Source organism: Orcinus orca, chromosome 5 (assembly GCF_937001465.1).
Source record: "Orcinus orca chromosome 5, mOrcOrc1.1, whole genome shotgun sequence".
Classification (NCBI taxonomy): Eukaryota; Metazoa; Chordata; class Mammalia; order Artiodactyla; family Delphinidae; genus Orcinus; species Orcinus orca.
The window spans coordinates 19,037,818-19,061,563 of record NC_064563.1 but is presented as its reverse complement, the minus strand read 5'-3'; the positions used below and the strand labels follow the sequence as shown (position 1 = coordinate 19,061,563).

At 43.7% G+C, this 23,746-nt stretch overlaps 1 protein-coding gene across 2 annotated transcripts in view; it reads left to right on the top strand.

Moving 5' to 3' along the window:
• Window positions 1-23,746, top strand: part of MED12L (mediator complex subunit 12L) — a 329,841-nt gene that overhangs the window by 42,479 nt on the left and 263,616 nt on the right. The gene's annotated exons all lie outside the window — the stretch shown is intronic.

Sequence of the window (23,746 nt, the reverse complement as noted above, 5' to 3'; positions counted from 1 at the left end):
ATTAGTGAAGGTAAAAGTCGCTTGAGGTGTGGATGGAGTGCCGGTTCTGTTCACCCAGGCACAGATTCCTCGTTCCTGAGTCAGCAAGTCCTGTTGCTCTTACCTCCAAAACGTGTCCTGTGTCTGAACACGTCACCACCACAGTTCCTGAAATGCTGCATCAAGCTATCCCCTCTCTTGGCTGGTGACAGCGGCAGCCTCCTAACTGGTCTCCCTGCCTATATTTTTGTTCCTTAACGTTCTGGTCTCTCCACAACCGCCACACTGATTGTTCAGCCTAAATCAGATCGTATTGTGTCCTTGTTTATAACTTTACAGTAGTTTCTCATTACAATTAGAATAAAGATCCACATTCTTTTTTTGGGGGGGGGGTGGAGGTTTAAATTTTTTATTTATTTTTTTAACATCTTTATTGGAGTATAATTGCTTTACAGTGATGTGTTAGTTCCTGCTGTATAACAAAGTGAATCAGCTATATGTATACATATATCCCCATGTCCCCTCCCTCCTGCGTCTCCCTCCCACCCTCCCTATCCCACCCCTCTAGGTGGTCACAAAGCACCGAGCTGATCTCCCTGTGCTATGCGGCTGCTTCCCACTAGCTGTCTATTTTGCATTTGGTAGTGTATATATGTCCATGCCACTCTCTCAGTTCATCCCAGCTTACCCTTCCCCCTCCCTGTGTCCTCAAGTCCATTCTCTACATCTGCGTCTTTATTCCTGTCCTGCCCCTAGGTTCTTCAGAACCACTTTTTTTAAGATTCTGTGTATATGCGTTAACATACGGTATTTGTTTTTCTCTTCTGACTTACATCACTCTGTATGGCAGACTCTAGGTCCATGCACCTCACTACAAATAACTCAGTTTCGTTAAAGATCCAGATGCTTGCCTGCAGCTCCATCCGTGGTCTGCCCCCTCTTTCTGCGATGTTCCGGACACACACCCCTCCAACACGTGTACTCCTTCCTTTCCTGGGCCCCCGTCTGCCTTTCCTCTTCACCCTGTACTTGAGTTGCTCTTCTCTAGACTATTTGCAGCCTCCTTCTCTTCACGAAGGCTTTGGCTCAAGTGTCATTTCCCCAGTAGGTTTTGCCTGCCCACCCAGCTACATAGCATTCTCTCTTTTTCACCTTCCTCCCAGTTATGTTCTCCTGTGTTGTTATTTTATTCACAGCACGTTTCTCTGTCTGAAATCATCTTTTAAGATTTTGTGTGCGTCATCCTCTCTCTCGGTCTCTCTCTCACACACACACACACACACACACACACACGCACGTGCACAGACACACGCACTGGTAGGTATTCGTTGAATGAACTGAAGGGAAACTACTTTCAGTCAGAGTTTCTGCTCTTTTGGTGACTAGACAGTGACTCCTTGAGGCGGTGCTGAAACGTGCTTGATAAAAGGTTGGATGCTACATTAGAACTGTGCACAGAGAATTGTGTATAAAGAGTCCATGTAAAGATTAGGTTTACAAATAATTCTTTATGACATGGAAACGTGCTTATGGTTTTATAAGGCCGACCCCCAACTGCAAAGCTCTGAGGGGCAGGATGGAAAGCACAAATGTCCTCCACTGCCAGGAGGCACCCTGGGGGGAGTGAGTCAGGGCGTGGCGCATTTGGGAATGGTAAAGGGGCCTCCACGAACCGGAGAGTGGGGACATCTAAAAGCATGAACACAGAAATTCAAAACAAAAAATGGCCTGATTCCATGGCTGCCACCTTTGAGTTCAGCATTATCTCATGTGTGTCAAAATAACAAGCAAAGATGAACTGTACTTAAAAAACAAAACTGTGTAGTGTATATATATAAATGTCAAGAAAAAAAAAGGGAGGAAATAATCCACAAAGTTAACAATGGTTGTCTCTGAGTCTCTTTTCACGGTAGTCGTGTGTTAACTACGTGTCCGATTTTTTCATCAGCTTATTATTTTATTGGGGGAAACAAAAGGAGTGTCCCTTTTTTTATTACTAAAGTAGTTATGTTCTCATTACAGTATTTTCAAATGGTGCTGAAGTAGATACAATACAGTGTATAAATTTCTTTTCTCCCTTGTCCATGTTTTCCTTCTTGAACTTTCCTTCCTTCATATACAGACACATATGTGCAATTCTTCTTTATCTCGTTCTCTCTACCTGTCTATATCCGTGTATCTATTGCATTTAATAATAATTCTCCCCATAACCTGGATATCTAGTTGCTTCTTAGCCCCCTCTACTTTGATGACGAATAGGCATCCGAAACCTAATGTGTATCAAATCAAAGTTGATTTCTCACCATCCCGAAACTTGTTCCTTCCTCAGACTTCTCCTTAGTAAATGTTATACATAGCCATCAGGCGAATAAGTGTAAAAGACGTATTGTCATTCTGGGCTTTTCGCTTCCTCTCGAAACTCTGCATTTACTCCCTCAGCAATCCTGTTAACTTTACTTTCAAAATCGAATCAGAATCCAACAAGGTATTCCTGCTCCCGCTGCTGCCACCGTGGCCCAAAGCACCAGCAACCCCACCTTCGCCTGTGCTTTTTATTGCAGGGCCTCCAGCGGACCTTGTTTCTCTTCTTGCCCCTCTAATGACAACTTTCCAGTTTGCGGTCAGAGTGATTCTGCTAGGACATACATCATGGTTCACGCCAGTGCTCAGCATCCTCTCACGGCTGCCTGTCTCTCTCGGGCATGTGCCTCAGCCCGCACCAGCAGCCCGTATGCACATCGTGACCTCAGGCATTGACCCGTGCCTGCCACTCTCCCTCTTGCCCCCGGATATCCCCCTGGCCTGCCCTCTCCCCCACGGCTGGCTTAGCTCACAGGGCACTTCCTAAGAAAAGCCTTCTCGTCACGTCCTGCTTCATTTTTCTTCATAGCTCTTAGTGCCATCTCATTATATTTTAATTTATTGATCACCTGTTTCTACTGACCCTGAGCTGTACTGATTCTTCATGAGATATTTTGTCAGATTTGTTCCGTGCTGCATCTCCTAGGACAGTACCTGGCGTAGAAAAGATGCTTAGTAGTTTTAACGATAAATACATGAACAGTTAGGCTTGAAGCGTTTGTGTGTATGTTTGTGCATATGTGTGCATGCTTTTTTTTTTTCTTCTCATTTTCTAATTTGCTCCAATTTGTAATCCTTGAAACCTTCAGCATTGCTAGCTATAAGGGAGAGACTACTCTCCATTCCTTAGATGCTCTTCATATTTTTTGGTAACTTGTTCCTGTTTTCCTTGATATTCCATTTAATCTGATTTTAACTGTCATGAAAAAAGGTGATCATGCAGGAATGATTCTGCCAAATGAAATGTGAACAATTTTAGGACAAATGAAAGTCTGATGGGCACTCACGATTTGTGAAGAACACGTAGTTAAGAGTTTTTAGGCCTCCCAGATATGAATGCATCACCAGGACTGTATGATTTCCTCTACCAAATGGAGGGAAGCCTAGCTCCAGTGTCTAGCTCAGAACATCATGGACTTCTTGTTGGATTCATTACTTTTGCTGTTAATTTCCTTACCAGTGTGATCAGTTGGTTTCGGGAGGGGATTATTTTCTAACCACCCCCCCAAGCTCAAATTTCTATTATCTGCACACCCACAACAGATAGTTGCTTAGGTTCACCCACTAGCTGTGTTTTCTCTTGTTCCATAAGCCACATAACACACGATTCCATATTTCGGCTCAGTTTATTTACAACGTATTACATGGTCTTTACGATTATTCTTTTTTTTTTTACATCTTTATTGGAGTATAATTGCTTTACAATGGTGTGATAGTTTCTGCTTTATAACAAAGTGAATCAGTTATACACATACATATGTTCCCATATCTCTTCCCTCTTGCATCTCCCTCCCTCCCACCCTCCCTATCCCACCCCTCTAGGTGCTCACAAACCACTTAGCTGATCTGCCTGCGCTATGCGGCTGCTTCCCACTAGCTATCTACCTTACGTTTGGTAGTGTATATATGTCCATGCCACTCTCTCACTTTGTCCCAGCTTACCCTTCCCCCTCCCCATATCCTCAAGTCCATTCTCTAGTAGGTCTGTGTCTTTATTCCTGTCTTACCCCTAGGTTCTTCATGACATTTTTTTTTCTTAGACTCCATATATATGTGTTAGCATACGGTATTTGTCTTCCTCTTTCTGACTTACTTCACTCTGTACGACAGACTCTAGGTCCATCCACCTCACTACAAATAACTCAATTTCGTTTCTTTTTATGGCTGAGTAATATTCCATTGTATATATGTGCCACATCTTCTTTATCCATTCATCCGATGATGGACACTTAGGTTGTTTCCATCTCTGGGCTATTGTAAATAGAGCTGCAATGAACATTTTGGTACATGACTGTTTTTGAATTTTGGTTTTCTCAGGGTATATGCCCAGTAGTGCGATTGCTGGGTCATATGGTAGTTCTATTTGTAGTTTTTTAAGGGACCTCCATACTGTTCTCCATAGTGGCTGTACCAATTCACATTCCCACCAGCAGTGCAAGAGTGTTCCCTTTTCTCCACACCCTTTCCAGCATTTATTGTTTCTAGGTTTTTTGATGATGGCCATTCTGACTGGTGTGAGATGATAGCTCATTGTAGTTTTGATTTGCATTTCTCTAATGATTAATGATGTTGAGCATTCTTTCATGTGTTTGTTGGCAATCTGTATATCTTCTTTGGAGAAATGTCTATTTCGGTCTTCTGCCCATTTTTGGATTGGGTTTTTTTTTGTTTTTGAGCTGCATGAGCTGCTTGTAAATTTTGGAGATTAATCCTTTGTCAGTTGCTTCATTTGCAAATATTTTCTCCCATTCTGAGGGTTGTCTTTTGGTCTTGTTTATGGTTTCCTTTGCTGTGCAAAAGCTTTGACGTTTCATTAGGTCCCATTTGTTTATTTTTGTTTTTATTTCCATTTCTCTGGAGGTGGGTCAAAAAGGATCTTGCTGTGATTTATGTCATAGAGTGTTCTGCCTATGTTTTCCTCTAAGAGTTTGATAGTTTCTGGCCTTACATTTAGGTCTTTAATCCATTTTGAGCTTATTTTTGTGTATGGTGTTAGGGAGTGTTAGGGAGTGTTCTAATCTCATACTTTGACATGTACCTGTCCAGTTTTCCCAGCACCACTTATTGAAGAGGCTGTCCTTTCTCCACTGTACATTCCTGCCTCCTTTATCAAAGATAAGGTGACCATATGTGCATGGGTTTATCTCTGGGCTTTCTATCCTGTTCCATTGATCTATATTTCTGTTTATGTGCCAGTACCATACTGTCTTGATTACTGTAGCTTAGTAGTATAGTCTGAAGTCAGGGAGCCTGATTCCTCCAGCTCCGTTTTTCGTTCTCAAGATTGCTTTGGCTATTCGGGGTCTTCTGTGTTTCCATACAAATTGTGAAATTTTTTGTTCTAGTACTGTGAAAAATGCCAGTGGTAGTTTGATAGGGATTGCATTGAATCTGTAGATTGCTTTGAATCTGTAGATTGCTTTGGTAGTAGAGTCATTTTCACAATGTTGATTCTTCCAATCCAAGAACATGGTCTATCTCTCCATCTATTTGTATCATCTTTAATTTCTTTCATCAGTGTCTTATAAATTTCTGCATAGAGGTCTTTTGTCTCCTTAGGTAGGTTTATTCCTAGGTATTTTATTCTTTTTGTTGCAGTGGTAAATGGGAGTGTTTTCTTGATTTCACTTTCAGAGTTTTCATCATTAGTGAATAGGAATGCCAGAGATTTCTGTGCATTAATTTTGTATCCTGCTGCTTTACCAAATTCATTGATTAGCTCTAGTAGTTTTCTGATAGCATCTTTAGGATTCTCTATGTATAGTGTCATGTCATCTGCAAACAGTGACAGCTTTACTTCTTCTTTTCCGATTTGGATTCCTTTTATTTCCTTTTCTTCTCTGATTGCTGGGGCCAGAACTTCCAAAACTATGTTGAATAATAGTGGTGAGAGTGGGCAACCTTGTATTGTTCCTGATCTTAGCGGACATGCTTTCAGTTTTTCACCATTGAGGATGATGTTTGCTGTGGGTTTGTCATATATGGCCTTTATTATGTTGAGGAAAGTTCCCTCTGTGCCTACTTTCTGCAGGGTTTTTATCATAAATGGGTGTTGAATTTTGTCGAAAGCTTTCTCTGCATCTATTGAGATGACCATATGGTTTTTCTCCTTCAGTTTGTTAATATGGTGTATCACATTGATTGATTTGACTATATTGAAGAATCCTTGCATTCCTGGAATAAACCCCACTTGATCATGGTGTATGATCCTTTTAATGTGTTGTTGGATTCTGTTTGCTAGTATTTTGTTGAGGATTTTTGCATCTATGTTCATCAGTGATATTGGCCTGTAGTTTTCTTTCTTTGTGACATCCTTGTTTGGTTTTAGTATCAGGGTGATGGTGGCCTTGTAGAATGAGTTTGGGAGTGTTCCTCCCTCTACTATATTTTGGAAGAGTTTGAGAAGGATAGGTGTTAGCTCGTCTCTAAATGTTTGATAGAATTCGCCTGTGAAGCCATCTGGTCCTGGGCTTTTGTTTGTTGGAAGATTTTTAATCACAGTTTCAATTTCAGTGCTTGTGATTGGTCTGTTCGTATTTTCTATTTCTTCCTGATTCAGTCTTGGCAGGTGGTGCATTTCTAAGCATTTGTCCATTTCTTCCAGGCTGTCCATTTTATTGGCACAGAGTTGCTTGTAGTAATCTCTCATGATCCTTTGTATTTCTGCAGTGTCAGTTCTTACTTTTCCTTTTTCATTTCTAATTCTACTGAGTCTTCTCCCTTTTTTTCTTGATGAGTCTGGCTAATGGTTTATCAATTTTGTTTATCTTCTCAAAGAACCAGCTTTTAGTTACATTGATCTTTGCTATTGTTTCCCTCATTTTTTAAAAAATTATTTCTGATCTGATCTTTATGATTTCTTCTTTATGATTTCCTTCTGCTAACTTTGGGGTTTTTTGGTTCTTCTTTCTCTAATTGCTTTAGGTGCAAGGTTAGGTTGTTTATTCAAGATGTTTCCTGTTTCTTAAGGTAGGATTGTATTCGTATAAACTCCCCTCTTAAAACTGCTTTTGCTGCATCCCATAGGTTTTGGGTTGTCGTGTCTCCATTGTCATTTGTTTCTAGGTAGTTTTTAATTTCCTCTTTGATTTCTTCAGTGATCACTTTGTTATTAAGTAGTGTATGGTTTAGCCTCCATGTGTTTGTATTTTTTACAGATCTTTTCCTGTAATTGATATCTAGTCTCATAGCGTTGTGGTCGGAAAAGATACTTGATACAATTTCAATTTTTTTAAATTTACGAAGGCTTGATTTGTGACCCAAGATATGATCTATCCTGGAGAATGTTCCATGAGCACTTGAGAAAAATGTGTATTCTGTTGTTTTTGGATAGAATGTCCTATAAATATCAATTAAGTCCATCTTGTTTAATGTATCATTTAAAGCTTGTGTTTCCTTATTTAATTTCATTTTGGATGATCTGTCCATTGGTGAAAGTGGGATGTTAAAGTCCCCTACTATGAATGTGTTACTGTCGATTTCCCCTTTTATGGCTGTTAGTATTTGCCTTATGTATTGAGGTGCTCCTTTGTTGGGTGCATAAATATTTACAGTTGTTATATATTCTTCTTGGATCGATCACTTGATCATTATGTAGTGTCCTTCTTTGTCTCTTCTAATAGTGTTTATTTTAAAGGCTATTTTGTCTGATATGAGAATTGCTACTCCAGCTTTCTTTGGTTTCCATTTGCATGGAATATCTTTTTCCATCTCCTCACTTTCAGTCTGTATGTGTCTCTAGGTTTGAAGTGGTTCTCTTGTAGACAGCATATATACGGGTGTTGTTTTTGTATCCATTCAGCCAGTCTGTGTCTTTTGGTTGGAGCATTTCATCCATTTACATTGAGGTAATTATCAATATGTATGTTCCAATTTTCTTAATTGTTTTGGGTTTGTTATTGTAGGTCTTTTCCTTCTCTTGTGTTTCTTGCCTAGAGAAGATCCTTTAGCATTTGTTGTAAAGCTGGTTTGGTGGTGCTGAACTCTTTCAGCTTTTGCTTATCTGTAAAGGTTTTAATTTCTCCATCAAATCTGAATGAGATCCTTGCTGGGTAGAGTAATCTTGGTTGTAGGTTTTTCTCCTTCATCACTTTAAATATGTCCTGCCACTCCCTTCTGGCTTGCAGAGTTTCTGCTGAAAGATCAGCTGTTAACATTATGGGGATTCACTTGTGTGTTATTTGTTGTTTTTCCCTTGCTGCTTTTAATATGTTTTCTTTGTATTTAATTTTTGATAGTTTGATTAATACATGTCTTGGCGTGTTTCTCCTTGGACTTATCTTGTATGGGACTCTCTGTGCTTCCTGGACTTGATTAACTATTTCCTTTCCCATATTAGGGAAGTTTTCAACTGTACTCTCTTCAAATATTTTCTCAGTCCCTTTCTTTTTCTCTTCTTCTTCTGGAAACCCTATAATTTGAATGTTGGTGCGTTTAATGTTGTCCCAGAGGTCTCTGAGACTGTCCTCAGTTCTTTTCATTCTTTTTTCTTTATTCTGCTCTGCAGTAGTTATTTCCACTATTTTATCTTCCAGGTCAGTTATCCGTTCTTTTGCCTCAGTTATTCTGCTGTTGATCCCTTCTAGAGTATTTTTATTTTCATTTATTGTGTTGTTCATCATTGTTTGTTTCATATTTAGTTCTTCTAGGTCCTTGTTAAATGTTTCTTGCATTTTGTCTATTCTATTTCCAAGATTTTGCATCATCTTTACTATCATTACTCTGAGTTATTTTTCAGGTAGACTGCCTATTTCCTCTTCATTTGTTAGGTCTGGTGGGTTTTTATCTTGCTCCTTCATCTGCTGTGTGTTTTTCTGTCTTCTCATTTTGCTTATCTTACTGTGCTTGGGGTCTCCTTTTTGCAGACTGCAGGTTCGTAGTTCCTGCTGTTTTAGATGTCTGTCTCCAGTGGCTAAGGTTGGTTCAGTGGGTTGTGGAGGCTTCCTGGTGGAGGGGACTGGTGCTTGTGTTCTGGTGGATGAGGCTGGATCTTGTCTTTCTGGTGGGCAGGTCCACGTCTGGTGGTGTGTTTTGGGGTGTCTGTGGACTTATTGTGATTTTAGGCAGCCGCTCTGCTAATGGGTGGGGTTGTGTTCCTGTCTTGCTAGTTGTTTGGCATAGGGTGTCCAGCACTGTAGCTTGCTGGTCGTTGAGTGAAGCTGGGTGTTAGTGTTGAGATCTCTGGGAGATTTTCGCTGTTTGATATTACGTGGAGCTGGGAGGTCTCCTGTGGACCAGTGTCCTGAAGTTGGCTCTCCCACCAGAGGCACAGCACTGACTCCTGGCTGCAGCACCAAGAGCCTTTCATCCACATGTCTCAGAATAAAAGGGAGAAAAAGTAGAAAGAAAGAGGATAAAAGAAAATAAAGTTATTAAAATAAAAAATAATTATTAAGAAAAAATTTTTTTAAAAAAGAAAAAACGACAACAGAAAATGGACGGATAGAACCCTAGGGCAAATGGCGGAAGCAAAGCTATACAGACAAAAATCTCATGCAGAAGCATACACATACACACAAAAAGAGGAAAAGGGGAAAAAATAATAAATCTTGCTCTCAAAGTCCACCTCCTCAATTTGGGATGATTTGTTGTCTATTCAGGTATTCCACAGATGCAGGATACATCAAATTGATTGTGGAGATTTAATGCGCTACTTCTGAGGCTGCTGGGAGAGATTTCCCTTTCTCTTCTTTGTTCGCACAGCTCCCGGGGCTCAGCTTTGGATATGGACCCGCCTCTGCGTGTAGGTCGCCGGAGGGCGTCTGTTCTTCGCTCAGACAGAACGGGGTTAAAGGAGCCGCTGATTCGGGGGCTCTGGCTCACTCAGGCCGGGGGTGAGGGAGGGCCACGGAGTGCGGGACGAGCCTGCGGCAGCAGAGGCTGGTGTGACGTTGCAGCAGCCTGAGGCGTGCCGTGCGTTCTCCCGGGGAAGTTGTCCCTGGATCCCGGGAACCTGGCAGTGGTGGGCTGCACAGGCTCCCCGGAAGGGGGGTGTGGATAGTGACCTGTGCTCGCACACAGGCTTCTTGGTGGCGGCAGCAGCGGCCTTAGCATCTCATGCCCGTCTCTGGGGTCCGCGCTGTTAGCCGCGGCTCGCGCCCGTCTCTGGAGCTCCTTTAAGCAGCGCTGTTAATCCCCTTTCCTTGTGCACCAGGAAACAAAGAGGGAAAAAAAAGTCTCTTGTCTCTTCGGTAGCTCTAGACTTTTTCCCGGACTCCCTCCTGGCTAGCCGTGGCACAGTAACCCCCTTCAGGCTGTGTTCACGCCGCCAACCCCAGTCCTCTCCCTGCGCTCTGACTGAAGCCTGAGCCTCAGCTCTCAGCCCCGCCCACCCCGGCGGGTGAGCAGACAAGCTTCTCGGGCAGGTGAGTGCTGGTCGGCACCCATCCTCTGTGCGGGAACCTCACCGCTTTGCCCTCCGCACCCCTGTGGCTGTGCTCTCCTCCACAGCTCCGAAGCTTCCCCCACCTCCGCCACCCGCAGTGTCCGCCAATGAAGGGGTTTTCTAGTGTGTGGAAACCTTTCTTGCTTCACGGCTCCTCCCATTGGTACAGGTCCCGTCCCTATTCTTTTGTCTCTATTTTTTCTATTTTTTTTGCCCTACCCAGGTACCTAGGGGGTTTCTTGCCTTTTGGGAGGTCTGAGGTCTTCCGCCAGCGTTCAGTAGGTGTTCTGTAGGAGTTGTTCCACGTGTAGATGTATTTCTGATGTATCTGTGGGGAGGAAGGTGATCTCCGCGTCTTACTCTTCCGCCATCTTTCCCCTTTCTGTGATTATTCTTGAGTATTAAAAAGTGTGAATGTTAGGGCTTCCCTGCTGCGCGGTGGTTGGGGGTCCGCCTGCCGATGCAGGGGACATGGGTTCGTGCCCCGATCCGGGAAGATCCCACGTGCCGCGGAGCGGCTGGGCCCGTGAGCCATGGCCGCTGGGCCTGCGCGTCCGGAGCCTGTGCTCCTCCATGGGAGAGGCCACAACAGTGAGAGGCCCGCGTACCGCAAAAGAAAAAAGAAAAGTGTGAATGTTAAATCCATGAAGGTCAATTGCCTACTGTCCTTTTCTCAGGGTACGGTATAAAAGCTTTGACCTAAAAAATGCTTAAGGCTAAAAATATTTTAAAATTGTGTGAATTTTAGAACCTCACCCCTAACCTTTTAGGTCTAGCATCTCAGAAAGAGCTTTGGGCTGTACTCGTCTTGGCTCTGGTGCTACGTGTCTGGGTGACTGAAAGCAAAGTCCTTAGTCTCTCCAGACATGGGTCTCCTCAACCTTGATCCAATCCATGGTCCACGTGGCCTTTAATTGCCATGGTCTTCAGCTTTTCTTTTTTTGACCTTGACATTTTGAGGGGGACAGGCCAGTTATTTTGTAGAATGTCCCTCGGTTTGTATTTATCCAGTTGCTCATCATCAGATTCTTGTTAAGCACTTTTGGTGGGAGTATCACGGAAATGATGCTGTGAGTGTCTCGGTACCTCCCATGGCATTGTCCCAGTACCAGTGGTGATAACTTTGAGCTTTTGGGTAAGGTGGTGTCTATCAGGTTTCTCCACTGCAGAGTTACTGTTTTATCCTTTGTGATTAATAGGTAATTTAACTAGGTAGATATCCAATTGCTCTTTCTATATTCTTACATGTGTTTTAAAAACGCAAATGTAGTGTACTATTTATACTGTATGAAAAGAGCACACAGTTTTAAATATCTGATCTTGGTTTGCTGTCATTCTGTTACACCGGGTATCTCTCACTTACTACTTTGTCTTCAGCACCTTCTTCAGCTTCTTTAAGCAAATTACACAGTGCCTTTGGAAACATTTGACTGTGTAGACATGGCCATAATGTAGCAAGTTTCACACTCCAAGCAAGCTATACAGCCAAGCAAGTACACGCATATATATGTGTTGAATTGCATTAAATTGCATACACTGCAGATGATTAACTTGCAGTAATAGTTTCTGTGTTCTAGAAACCATTCAGCACATTTGGGGCAAGATTGACTATTGAGTGTCACCCTCTTCTGGCGTTGGTTTTATGGCTTCCATTGTCTTGATGATTGTTCTTAGGATTTGTGAAGTGTTTTCAGTAGAAATGGCCTTTATTCCTTTGTAATAGAAACATATGTTTTATTTTCAGTTCCCACATTCAGTGTTGGAACAGAGCTCTACAGCACTGCTGTTTGATTTTATTGAAGAGAGTTTTTCCTAATGTTCAGTGGGCTAACAGTAACAAGGAAGCAGGCCTGTTGTGTACATTCTTTAAATGTAGCAACACAGAAATCTTCACTGTCATTATGCAGAGTTACAGATCTAAAATGTAGAGTAAGTGAGTTGCTGCCCTGGGGAGCTTGCAGCGGGCAAACACATACCTAGTGCAGTGTGTACCCAAAAGTGAGAGGGGCGAGAGGGGCCTTGGGTTTCTGGGTGAGGTTGCATGTGTAGTTTCAAGGTGGGGGGGCAAAGAAATATTTGACTTGTACAAATCCTAACATCAGGGCAGAGATTTTAAACCAGAGGTGAATTAGGGAAGCTTGGAAGAAGAGACTTTAATTCTCTCTCTTTATGAGACCTGAAAAAATAAGAGGTTATAGGTGGACATGATGTTTAGAAAATGCCGTCTAATAGATGAGTGTTAAGAGACTCGAGGGAAGGAATACCAGACGTGATACATATTTGGTTTCCGATATTTTTTGGAATTGAATGAAGTTTCGTTTTTAGAACAAGAATATTTAACTGTCTTAAGTGTTTTGAGCTCACCAGAGAAGAGCATTTGAAATGGGCTAGCTAAGGGAATTCCCTGGTGGTCCAGTGGTTAGGACTCGGTGCTCCCACTGCTGGGGCCCGGGTTCTCCCCGGTCCGGGAACTAAGATCCCGCAAGGCGTGCGTCGCAGCCAAAAAAAAAAAATATATTTTTAAATAAAAACCAATCAGTCAGTAAAATGAGCTAGATAATACTTAAAAATAAAAAAAAAGTAAAACAAAAATAAAAAAAAAGTAAAACTTACACAGAGTTATATAATTAAAATCTTTGAACAGATTTGGAAATGGGACTGTGGTAAATAACACAGAACCCTGTACGTTTATTTGTAGGAATTTCCCCAACAGTCAGGAGGAGTCTTGCCGTTCATGAGTTATGTGAGTTCATCATATAACTCTAGTGTGTACTGTTATACCATTCTTGCTAACGCTGTAACAGTGGCTGTCCCTCGAGCGGTTATGGACCCACCCTCACTGTGGCGGGCGGGATTTTGGCGCACCCGACAGCCCTAGATTGAATCAGCTCTTGACGCGTCCTGTGAAAATGAGCTTTCCAGCCTTGGGGATACCTCCTCCTTTTGCCGTTGGGCCCTACGACGGTGTTTCCTGTGGGCTAGTGTGAGAACAGCCCTCCCCAGGGCCACCAGGGTGGCTGTGATGTGCCGTGGTACCGCCTTCCCCCTTTCTTAGTGAGCGCTGGCTCAGCTCTCTGTCTGTTGTCTGATTTATCATTCAGGAGCCCTGGGAGGAAGTTCACAGATGAAGACACTGATGTGCAGGTGGGGGACGGAGCCCCTTAGCTCGTGCGTCCAGACCGGGCCCCGGAGTCTGTGCTGGGCGCTGTGCTGGTCGGTGGGGACGCAGGGGAGAATGTGGTCACTGCCCCCCGGTGTTCACAAGTGGGGGGAGGGGGCACACAGCCAAACACTGCAGATATTAGAGGAGGAAGGAAGCGCAAACAGCGAAGCGCGTAACATGCGGAGGGAGTCCCGAGGGGCTCGGGAAGCCCGGGGAGGTCGCAGAGGAAGCGCCGTCTGAGGGCAGTTTTGGAAGCAGCAGCGCTGCCTAGGAGGACAGAGTCGGGGTCTGTCATGCAGGGAAGGGCATTTCTGGCAGAGGAATGGCATCTGCGGGGGAGTAGGGCCATCAGGCGGTCTGACGTGGGACCAGGGTTTACTTTGATCTGGCGCGTCAGGTCCCCGTGGGGCGGTGCGGAAAGGCCGTGGGGAGGCGTGTTCGCTAGAGCGGCATGGTGGGGAGCCCTGGAAGGGCTTCTCACTACTATGACTGTTGTCATCACACTCCCCCGCAGCTTCTTGTCTGTGCCATGGGCGTGACTGACAGTATCTTCTGAGGATGAAGTGAGTCAGTACCTCTGCAGCGTTTAGAACAGTGTCCACCACACTAAGTGGCCGGTAAATATGGACCGTTAATAAATAGTATGCAACAACTGCACTAGGACTGCGGTCATCACGAGCTAGTCTCCGCTAATTATTGCAGGCATTGTGCTGGGAACTTTACAGACATTATTTGGAATCATTACAACGTGCTTTCAACGTAGGTTTTATTATTCCATTCCGTGTATGCGGGGCCCAAGCCTCAGAAGTTAAGTCACTAGCTGGTACACACAGAGTGGACCTACTAGGAGATGTCTGCTCTTTCCTCCCCATTGTGATGGTTGCCGGGGGCATGTGCATGTTGTAGGTCTGGCCCCGGGAGGCAAGGAGCATCGCTAGGGAGAAGGGTGCGGGCAGGGAACAGGCTGCAGGACTTGGGGGCTGTGGGCAGCATCAGAGGAGCCAGAACTCCTGTGCTCGCGGGTGCCACGGGGCGCAGGCAAAGCATAGCAAAGCCCAGGGGGCCAGAGAGACGAGAGCCAGGTGAAACTGCTTGCAAGATGAGCAGCTCTAATTCTGGCTAGGAATTGTTGGGTGTTCAATATGGTGAAGAGTGACAAGTCATATCATGGGCATGAGGGCTTTTTTGGGGAAACAGATTAGAAGAAGCTTAAAATGCTTCGTGGTTAAACTGCCCAGGGAACTGCTCTCTTTACCCCCAGTTGTTTCCTCTGTACCCCTGAGGCTTTGTTGGGTTGGGCGTTTGGGGTGGGCGAGAGACTTTTCTTGGTTGACTGTGCTCTTGGAATCACCGTCCTTATCGACCCCAAAATACGTAGAAGAAACAGCTCCCTTTCTTGCTCAGTGGGTAATTAATTTGTGACATATTCATTGAGCCATTTGGACTGCAAAAATAAGCCCCACTCAACACATAATTGACAGTCTGGTTTCTTATCGGAGCCAGCCAGCTTACATTCAGTTCGGGTCCTTGAAGACGGTGCATACTTTTTTTGATTCCAGGGACGAGTTTTGAGTTTCAAGTCAAGATTGCCTCCACGTTTACACGTGTTCCTTGTATCTTATTTGTCATAAAGGAGATATCTGCCTTGTTTACTATGAAAATAACCCTGAAGGCTGGACAGATGTGCTTGCATAAGCATAATTTAAATTCATGCTTCACCTAGGCGTGAAAAATAGGTTTTAATTGGTGAGGGAACTCTGGCTATATCCAGTAAAAACCACTCTCCAATAGAAGGAACAGGACCTATGGGTACTACTTTGGCACGTGCAACCGTTCCATTCCTTTCACCTGAAAGTTGTAGCGTCCATTGATGAACCGAGTCCAAAACCATTATTTCACTGGGAATGGCTAGATGTTGGCATTCTTCTGTAAAAATGGGCTTTCCCTCATCAGCTGTGATAAATCATAAAATTCTTTCTAAAAAAAAAAAAAGGCAGAATAAATGCTAAATTCTTTTCCTTTGAGTATCAGTTTTCAGAGTAAGAATTGCTGTCATTGCACATTTAGTTCTTTAATAAATGAGTTTCTCCTTTTTTGGTTCTTATTTACAAAAATGTATCTTTGGTCATTGTTATGGGCTTACTGATATTCCTTCATTCAGCATTTTGCAACCTGTTATACTTGTTCATTTTAGTGTTCCAATTGTCCCAAAGGTGGCCATTGGAAGATGTTTGAAGCTCTTTTGTATCCTTTGACATGACACCATTTGACTTAGAGCACCTCCTTCTTTTTTGGCACAGAAAGCCTCCCAGGTTCATCTTGTACTTTTTCTGCCTCAGGTCTGCAATCAGCCGTTTCTTTATGGAACCCTACTTCTCTCTAGTGGGGAATGGTATTTAGAAAGCAAGATCTGGATGCTGAAAGTGCTCATTGCTACTAGGATGTCATGGCATCTAAGCCCTATCTGGATGGATGGGATACATATATATCTGTGAATACATGTGTGTGTACACATGTTGTGTATTCCTGTGGGAGTTTATATTCCTATTTCCAGTTTATCTCTAACATTCCCATGTAACATTAAAGATTTTTATTAATTTCTCTGATGTTACCTTTATTTCATATCTGTTACATGGACAATGACATGGTTTCCAGCAACAAGGACATGGTTACTTATCTGTCTTACCCTGCTATAAGCATATACTAGATTCAGAATTAAAATCTATATGTTAGGAAGAAAGGAAATATCTAAGTACAGAACGTCTTGGTGGGAGGTGAAGGAGAGCTGACTATTCCATCATCTTCCATAGTAGGAAGCCAATAGATAATGCTTAAAATCAGGAAGTACAACTGCACGTATGTTATTTAGAGATAAAGAGGTCAACAAAAGAAACACAGTGGATGAAAGAATTGAAAATAATTGCTTTTGGGGAATGGGAAATGGAGGAGTCTGGACAGTGGACGGCTGTTTTTCACAATAAGTCATACAGAGCTATTGGACTCTAAGACACGTGCAAGTGTAACTTTGATATAAATAAAAAGTTAGCTAAGCCTAATCTCAGTCCCAAATTATTACTCTCTATTTTTGTGTTGTTGATACCTTTTCTGGAAGGTACCTTGCTGAAAAAAAAAAAATGTGTTTCATGCAAAAGATTTGAAGGAAGCTCAGGGAATGCATTACAGTTTTAGTTCTTCTTAGATAATATTACGAGAGCTTACTTGTCACTCAGCCAAGTGCTTGCTGCTTGGGACCTTAACAAAAATTGGAAGACTTTAATATTTTTCCAGGTGTGTAGTTGTTCAGTTAATTGGATATGTAAAATTTACAGAGACTTAAAAATTGAGGTAAAAATCCCATCAAATTTATCATCTTAACCATTTTATATGTACAGTACAGTCTAACTGTCTGCACGTTGTTGTGCAACAGGTCTCCAGAACTTTTTCATCTTGCAAAACTGAAGCTCTATACTCATTAAATAAACTCTCCTTTCCCCTCTCTGCCCTCCCTCCACCTGTCAACCGCCATTGTACTTTCCTGATTTATATACACTTTTAAATGTTCTCATCAAGTTTAATATGCTACAGTGTTACTCTGCATTCCACATTGTTGCCCTATGGAAACATGTTTCAGCTTTTTCTAAAGTAAAAATGTTATAGCCGGGCCCATGTTAGAATGCTAGTATGTGGTAGTGGTGGTGGTTGTTGGTTGTGTGTGCATGTGTGTGTGTGTGTGTGCATGCGCGTGTGTGTGTGTGTTTATGATCAGTTAAAGGTAATGTCTGCTCATGATTGCTTTTTGAATTTCTTAGAGAAATGCATTCGGAGAACTTTATATATATATTTTTACTTAAATATATTTTTAAATATATTTAAATATATTTAATATATTTGAATATATTTCATTTGAATAAAGAGTGATTTAGTTAAAAAAAAAGTATATTAAGATTCTCTGCACTGGAGTAGATGCTGTGAAGTTTTTAACCAAATGGAGGCTGTGCTATCTGCCTTCAAGGGGGCTGCCTTAAAGGCATTTTTGTGGGAACAAGATGCATACATAAAACACAGAGCAACAGTCGGTACATGATTACCGGTAATCATACAGGAAATGACTGGGAGGCTGGAAAAATTAGGGGAGGTTTTCTGTAAGAGTTGAATATGAGCTGGGCCCTAAAGAAATCTAGCCTTTAAGTAAAAATTGGGAAATTTGTGCTTTGTTTTGTTTTCATGTCTTAAACAGTATTTCTCGGTCTTAAATTAGCTAGTTATCTTCCTCTCCGGCAAGCTGAGAGCACATGAGTTACATTTATAGTTCTTTTATGTGTACTGTATTTGCTTTGGTTTTTACCAGTGTCGTTTCTTCTGGTCTTGTTGGTTTGGGTGAATTACCTGGTCTTGAATTTCCTGTTCAGAACCCATTGCCGCTCAACAGTTTCTCTGTTTTCTAGTCACTTTTAATGTTGACTCCTGATTGAACTAATGAATCTGTGATAAAATAGTGATCAGAGTCCCAATTTCATTAAAGTTTAGTTCTTTGCTGTCTATGGCTATCAATACGTACATGTACATCTATACCCGGAACATATTATACAGCAAAAATATCTGTTTGTTGGAAGTTTTTGTAGTTTGCAGCCTGGTTTTATATATTGTCAGTTGGGGCAGTCCTCACAGAATCCCTCGGAGGGAGCTAGGTATCTCCATTTTACAAATTAGGGTGAGAAGATCCACGGAAAGTGGGAGAACTGAGAATTCCATCCTGGACTTCCATTTCTGGGTCCTGTTTGCTTTGCAGAGTTTCTAAGCGGCTCATATCAGAGGGGCGACTGTGAGGCTGGGATGGAGTGAGGTATGAGGGGTGTCTCAAAAAGCTCAGTGTTTCGTGAGTTTTTTTATTTGTCGTGCATCTTGTAGATCTGTTGCTTAAAGCATAAAGAGGAGGATTTTGAGAAAAGACAGCTGCTTGTGTGACTTAAAAATTTTTTAAAAGTAGGTAACACATACCCATGGTAGAAAAACACCAGATACCCCAAAGGGCGCAGTGAAGTCTCACCTCACTGTGTCCTCCTGCGGCCCCTCATCACACACTTCAGAAGGAATTGTTGTGACGTTTCTTGTGTATCTTCTGAAATGTATTTTTTTTTGCGGTACGCGGGCCTCTCCCGTTGTGGAGCACCGGCTCCGGACGCGCAGGCTCAGCGGCCATGGCTCACGGGCCCAGCCGCTCTGTGGCATGTGGGATCTTCCGGGACCGGGGCATGAACCCGTGTCCCCTGCATCGGCAGGCGGACTCTCAACCACTGTGCCACCAGGGAAGCCCTGAAATGCATTTTTATGTGTATCTTTAGTGCATGTTTTTACATTCTTTACAGAAAATGGGTGCTTGCTCTGTGCTGTGCACAGAGCGCCTTGTTCTTGTAAGGGGCTCTAAGCTACTAACTTTGTAATACTTATAAAAGCTGGATCTTTTCTTTTTGCAATTTGTACGGGAATGTTAATTCCATGATGAATAGAAAGCTTTTTTTTTTTTTAGTTAAAAAAGACATACTCTAAGTTTCAGGGTCATTTTCAGACAAAATGTATATAATCTTCCAAATGAAATCCCTGCAATAAAGTGGCTCTTCTGCCCATTTCAACTCACCATGATTTTGGAGTCGAGTAATATATAGAATATATTGACAGGATAGAAAACACATTAAGGGTCGATAAATGGTCAGTTGGAACATCTTTGTGAGAGTAACACACTAAGATGAATAGATGGAAACAAACATATCATATTGATATATGATATCGTACCGTACAATAGATCATACGGTCTTGGAATCTTCAGCAAAATAAAACCAGGTGAGTGCCGGAGGAGAGGATACAGGGGATGGGTCTGCGTGGTCTGTGTGATGTGTAAGCGCTTTTATGTTTTAGAGCCTTTTGGTCTGGAGTTTCTTTGCACGGTTATCTGGTGATGTGATGTCTGTAGTATTTGTATTCGCATCCTAGTGGAAGACTTGTTCAGAATTACAAATTTTACAGCAACTACGTCTAGGACCTAAGAAGTAAACACTGTGCCGCTCTTACTGTAGGAACTTTACTCAAAGCACAACTGGTCACGGAATTAAATACCAATGCAAAGCGCAAAAAGGAAAAAAAACAAAAAGAAAATGTAGTTTATTTTTGCTCCACAAATGACAGGGGCTTTCTACTGCCTCCTCTGTAGCAGAAGCTGGAGGAGGGGCAAGGTCAACCAAGCGTCCGATGTAGCGTAATTTCAGTAGCTTAGGCGCCTCCAGCAGGGCCGGCAGCGCGTCTTTCACCAGCACCGCGCCTGCGTTACACCTCCCCACAAATCCTCAGGAGGGCCCCCCTTTATTCCCGAGGCTGCAGGAACGCGCAGAAGCATGTTCTCCTGTTCACAGGGAGACAAATTTGTGTTCTCCTCCTCGAGTCTCTTGTCTTGCCCTAGCTGTCCTCTCCTGGGGCGATGAAGTCCTCAGCCTGGTCTCAGATGTGGAAGGCGGTGGGGACTTGTCCTACGGGGTTAAGTAAACACGCCAGTTTAGTATTTGGAAAAATAACATCCCAGTTATTCCGTGAGAGGAACATCTCAGCTAGGCCAGGGCCGTCGCTCACTCAGAAGTTGGGAGGGATATGAGGAACTCACCCTCTGATAACTAGAACATTCATTTCCAACGCCCCCCCACCTCCCCAGAAGGGGTGGGGCTGTCGCGGCAGGCGTTTCACACGTGCCCCTCCGTCAGGAGGAAACCGCGAAGCGGTGCTGCCCAGAAGCTCGTGCCGTGGTCGATGGGCGGGATGCGGCATTCTCGTTCCAGGGGCTGAAACTGGATTCTGCCTTTGGCTTCAGATGCACCTATGGGGTTGACAGAGAAAAAGGACAACTGGAAAAAAATCCCTAAATGCAACAGTTAGCATTTGTCCGCATTAGCCTGGGAACAGGAATCGGAGACCTGACAGCGAGAGGGGCAGACCAAGAAAAGGGTCAGGCTGTCCTCAGGTATGAGATGCTGCCCGGCTTCTCGAAGGCAGGCAGGCAGGCAGGCGGTTAGGAGTCTCCCTGCTGCTTTGGGACTCAAGTCTCTTTTGCTCCCTCCTCGTCAGCCCCTCTCCTCTCCCTGCCCAAGACCTTGCCGCCCGTCTCCTTGGTTGGCCACTTGGTCTCTTTTTCACCCTGAGATCCTTAGGCATTAAGCGTCAGTCACACAACTGCACAGTTATTTATATGTTGCCCTGTAAGGGCCCTTATCTTTTGGGGGGGCATTGTCCCTCCCTCCTCAGAGCGGTTGGTTGGTTGGACCTTCGCCTCTGTCTGCAGGCTCCCTCCCCTGTCTCACCACCCTTCTCTTGGACTTCAGAGAGGAGCAGACTCCGTCAGTCTCCCTCAACCACCTGTTCACTTCCACCCTAACACACACCTGTACGGACTTACGTGCAGCAGCCAGTCCTCACATGTCTTCCTGTCTTGGCCAGAGAGTTCCTACTTCCAGCCAAGGTTACTTCCTGCCCAGCTGGGGGCTCCTGGCCGCCCGGCCCGTAAATCATGCCAGTTTGCTTCCTCTCAGAAGCACACTGTGCTGTGACACAGCAAACTGTGTCATAGTTCTAAGCATCTTATATCTTACTTAATTCTCAAACTAGCCATATAGGCTAAGTACACTTATCAGCCAGTAACTGACGCATCCAAAGGCTGAGTGACTCGCCCAGGACTCCAAAGCTGCTAAGTGATTCGAGCTGCGACAGGAACCAGGCCACCTGACTCTAGAACCTGGGCTCTTCACCACCAAGCGAGTAAACATACGCTGAGGGCTCAGGGGAGGGCTGAGTTAGTTAGTGCACAAGCCGTATTCTTACTCTGCAGAATAAGCCTTCCTAACACCTGGGGCTGTGTCTGCTGGGTACTTCTGCGGTCAGTCTGCTGGGTACTTCTGCGGTCATAGTCCCGTCGTTTAAGGCATTGAACCCACGTATGATAGAGTTCCCCACATCCATATCTTCACCCCGAGCCTTCTGAATGTCAGACCTGTGTATCCACCTGCCCCTGGACACATCTTCCCATGAATATCTTTGACACCTCAAATCCAAGTGTTCAAAACTGCACTCAGAACTGGGACACCTGAATAATAAGATCGGCGGATTGTGTCCATGTCAGTATCCCGGTTGTGATATTGTCCTGTAGTTTTGCAAGATGTTAACATTTGGGAAAAGTAAGTAAAATGTACACGGGGTCTGTCTATATTGTTTATTACAAGTGCATGTGAATCTATGATTATCTCAAAATAAAAGTTTAATTAAAACAACACGTTCATGAAAACAAACGCATTGAATTTAGCCCCCTTACCCTCCCCCCGCCCGGCTCTCTGTTCCACATTCCGTTCTGTGGCACCGTGATCTGCTCAGCTACCCCACAGGGAGATCCGGAAGCTGCCCACCCCTCTCTGTTTCTCCCTCTCCACCGTCAGGTTGCTTACAATTCTACCTACCTCTTTTTTTGCACCCTCCTCAGTCACCTCTTCACTGGACTTTGCAGCCTCCTTTCAATTTGTCTCCCTCCCTGCCACCCCCTCCTGCAACTTCTGAGAGAGAATCTTAATTTACATATCTGATCTCCTCTTTCCTTTGCTTAAAATTCTTCCATGGCTTTGAGTCATTCGTGGCAAAAGATCAAACTCCATAGCTTGTCACTGCCTGGGCTATTGTTTATAAACGCAGATTTCTGGACCCCAGTCCAGACTCACAGGGTGGAAATATCGGAGTCAAAGCTAAATCGGTATGTTTAGCCAACTGGCGCCCTCTGGTGACCATTCTGTGCCATCGCGTTTGAGGACCTCTGGCCTGGGCCACCTACCTCGCCTCACGGGTGACCCTTTCTCCCTCTGCCTTGCTGCTGTCCGCATGGCCTGGGATGTTTACACACTGCTCTTTCTGCCTGTGGAACTCCTTTGTACCTTCCCTCCAGACTTGGCTAAAGCATCCCCTTGCTTCATCTCCTGTGTCCCATGGCATGTCAGAGCGCTTACCTCATTGCTGTCAGTATCTGTGTCCCTGTGTGTCTCTACCTCAAGGATGAATCACCTCAGGTGGGCACTGCTTTCTTCTCACCTTGTAGCTCCAGACCCCGGGAGAGCTTCTGGCCCACCGTAGGCATTTAAGGTTTGCTGCCAAATGCCCATGATTTTTATTTTTTCTTGAGTTGTCACCTTGATCCCCAAGTGACAGTACTTACTGTCATTTCCAGGAAGTGAAACCAGAGAGAAATAGCCAGTTAAAAATAACATGGTAAAATTACTCATCCAGACAAAACCAGATATTCAGTATTTGCCATTTAGCCCCAGTGTTGTACAGTTAATTCTAAGTGAGAGGAAAACTTAAAGCATAAAAAAGATTCAGGAATTTATTGCACCATAGCATTTCCACGGAGTGACAACAGCCCATCTACCCATTCCAGCACCCCACCCACCCACCTGCACACACACGTACGTTTCCTGCTTTTCAGCCAGAGGGCCTGATCTCACTAACCGCCCATTCAGCAGAACCAACATTCCAGCCGGTGGGGTGACTCTCCATTGGTCTCCCGTCGCCCTGAGGCAGCAGTTTTCCCTGGGGCTCGTCTTTATCCAGCACTCTGTTCCCTGCCCCGCCTTTCACTCCCCAAGTTTGACCAGTGGCTGAATTACGGGATTTCCGGTTTCGTGTGAATCGTTTTATAGAATTCAACTGATTAACGTTTTTTAAGCCTTTTATTATGGACATTTCAAACATAGACAAATATAGGAGAATGTGATAAAGTCCCTGTTACGCATCACCCAGGTTTAACTGTTCACCCTCTTGGCCACGCCTGCTTCTACCCTTATTCTCCTCCCTAACCACACCTCCTCCCTGGGCCGCTCAAAGTCTCGTCCTTTCGTCGTGGATTACTTTTCATCCGTGCGGAGTAGTCTTTTTTACTTCATGAAACGCGGATGAATTTTTATTGGTAGTAAGGTATTTCAAGAAAACATTAAAAAATTATGTAATAGCTTTATTGAGATACAATTTATACTGTTTTACAGTTCATTTTAGGTATACAGTTTAGAGGTTTTTCATGTGTTTACAGAGTTGTGAAACCATCATTACATTTTAGAATATTTTTATCA